This window comes from Tamandua tetradactyla, chromosome 9 (assembly GCF_023851605.1).
Source record: "Tamandua tetradactyla isolate mTamTet1 chromosome 9, mTamTet1.pri, whole genome shotgun sequence".
Classification (NCBI taxonomy): Eukaryota; Metazoa; Chordata; class Mammalia; order Pilosa; family Myrmecophagidae; genus Tamandua; species Tamandua tetradactyla.
The window spans coordinates 72,210,491-72,213,303 of record NC_135335.1 but is presented as its reverse complement, the minus strand read 5'-3'; positions in this window follow the sequence as shown (position 1 = coordinate 72,213,303).

Here is a 2,813-nt window from a genome sequence, read left to right as displayed (position 1 = left end):
GCCAGCTATAAAGGTCCCAGTCGTTCCACAGAGTTCAGAGTTTCATAGCTTATATCTGCTCCCATTAATTAATACATCTACCCCCAAGTATTTTACCTTGGAAATGGGCTGACTTAAACTAAAATATTTTATCTCGCCTCTGACTCAAATGTATATTTCCAGGCAGTGTCCTCACCATGACTCTCATTGCTTAACATTGTAATTTGCTCTGATTTTAGCTTTAGAATTAGTGTAATAACGTACCAAAAAGTTCCCTTTACAATCTGCTCTCAATTTCTCTTCCCAGATGTCTGACTCCTTCCTACACCCATCCCATATTCTGATAAACTGGATTTGTTGAGTCCTCAAAAAATTAAGCCTTTTCAAACTCTACAATTCTGCTCTATTTCTTTCTCCTTGAATAACTTTCAACATGTCCTCCAACTGGAGTAAATTTCTTTTATTACGTATGATTTTTAATGTGCCTGGCTTGAATATGAAATGGCAAGTTACTCTAGCATTGGGAGAAGATAAACACACTAGAAATGTTCCCCAAAATGTGTTATTTGCAAAATCCAAATATATGTATGCCAGAAGACCTTAAAATTTGCTGTTCAATTTGATTTTTCCAAATTGTCTACAAATTAAAATATGGAATTTGTTTAAGAAGGTGAAAAATATTTGTTGAAACCATTAAAGATACAAAATAATTTTTTTTTAGTAAATTTTGGGAAGTCAAACTTTAGGTTGTTTATGAAAGGTTTTATGAGCATTGCTTGGATAGGCAGGTGTGTTCTTCATTCACATCTGCCATGGTGATCTCTGTATCTCTACATGGAACATTGTGTCCCATGACATTATGCTTTTCCTCACAGGCAAACTTGCATTCTTTAACTCTCATTCCAGAAATAAAATTATGTTTCCTGAAAAATGCATCTTAATGTCACCTTTTCTGGGAAAGCTTTACAGGTCATTTCATTTGTAGACTTAAACATTGCACTTTTCTTTACCCTGCTGTATATCTTTGACAATTATTATCTGGTTCTGTGTTATGAGAGCATTATCTTTTCCTTCCTACATTTTGAGTTTTATAAGAGAGGTACTTTTAATTCTGCAACACACTAATGAATTAATAAGAATATGGGTTTAATACTGAGTGAAAAATATGGCAAATTCTATCAGAGCCCAGATTCTGCTGGAATGTTTGTTGTGCACACAGCAAACTTTATGTTTATCATCTATATTTATCATGAACAACAACAAAAAAAAAAAACAGAGCGCCTGGCTTTTACTAATTGTTCCTAAATATCTTCCTTAAAGAAGTCTATTTCTGTGTATTGATAATAGTTGAAGTATTGGGCAATATTATTTTATCCTTAAAATCCCCTACTCCATTCTAGCCATTCTCTCATTCAATCAGGAAGCATTCTTCATTTATTACCTTGAGAAGAACACTGCAAGGAAAAAAACACAGAAAACATAAGAAATAATATATGAATTGATTTTTAGCTTGAATGTTTCAATGTCATCAACCTCAGGAGAAGCCAAAAACTTCATAAAGTAAGGTGAAATTTTAAAAAGTAGCTCACCTTTAAACCACATTATCAAAACAAGAAAAGGTACTCAAGGTTGGTGAAGAAGAATAATATAGGGAAGTGAGGCATCTTGAGTTTGGTAGACCTTGGAAGAGGGTGTGGGTTCTGGAGGGGCAGTGGCAAGAAGCAGAGTCACATATAGGGTGTATCACTAAGAAAATACAATGTAGTCAGACAACAGAAACTATTGGGTAATCAATCAACTAACATACTAGTTTAATGTTTGAGTGAGTACGCACTGGGGAGTTGTCTTGGCCATTATATTACTTGTTCACTTTCTTGCAGAATTGACACTTCTTTGTGCCCTGAGATATTAACTTATTCTCTTTCTACTTATTCCATATGGATACAATTCCTTTCAACAATAGGTTATGTATATGCCCCAAATTAAGACCTCAATTACCAGTGATTTTTAGAAGCAGTGCTGTGGTATGAAAGGGAAATCCCCAAATCCCAAATTTACTTGGGAGGAAATCAAGGGAAGTAGCTCAATATCTCCTTTAGAATTAGGGAAGTAGTAAAACATACTCCAACTACAGAGACTACTAACAAATAGACGAGTCCACAAAAAGTTTCCTGTGTGGGGCTCAGTGCTATGAGAAAGGTAAAAAACAATGTATAGGAGAAGCGATCAGAAGGATGAGACACACAGACAGGAGGAGTTAACCAGTCAGACTTAATCTTAAATTAACATGTACATTAATTTAAGACAGAATCTAAAATTAACAAAAAAGGTAGGATTCAGTTAACCAAAACACAATTAAATATTTTGTAGTCAGAGATGGCAATGTCATATTAAGCATTTCAAAAGTATTACATGAGAAAATGCATGGAATTTGCTCCACAGAAAGGATGACCGTGTCTCCAAATGTCCTCCTGAAGTCTTAATAGAACGAGTAGAAGATGAGCTTGCTGAAGGAATATAAAACTGTAAGAGTATACCCTAAATTTGCTCGTGGGTGTGTATGTGTGTGTACTTTACTTTGCTCCAAGTTATAAATGTACCTAGGAATCATGTCAATTATGAGATAAAAACTTACATATAAGAGAGAAGTATGATATTTAAACATCATGGTGAGAAAAGACATTTTAGATATTATACTAAAAGCTAAAATAATAAAGCTTGACTGCTTAAAAAAATGATAACTTCAGAAGGTTGAAGTCACCATAAATAAAATTAATTTTACAACAATTGTTTAAAAATATCTTCCAGATATACACTTAGGGCATCTATTATTA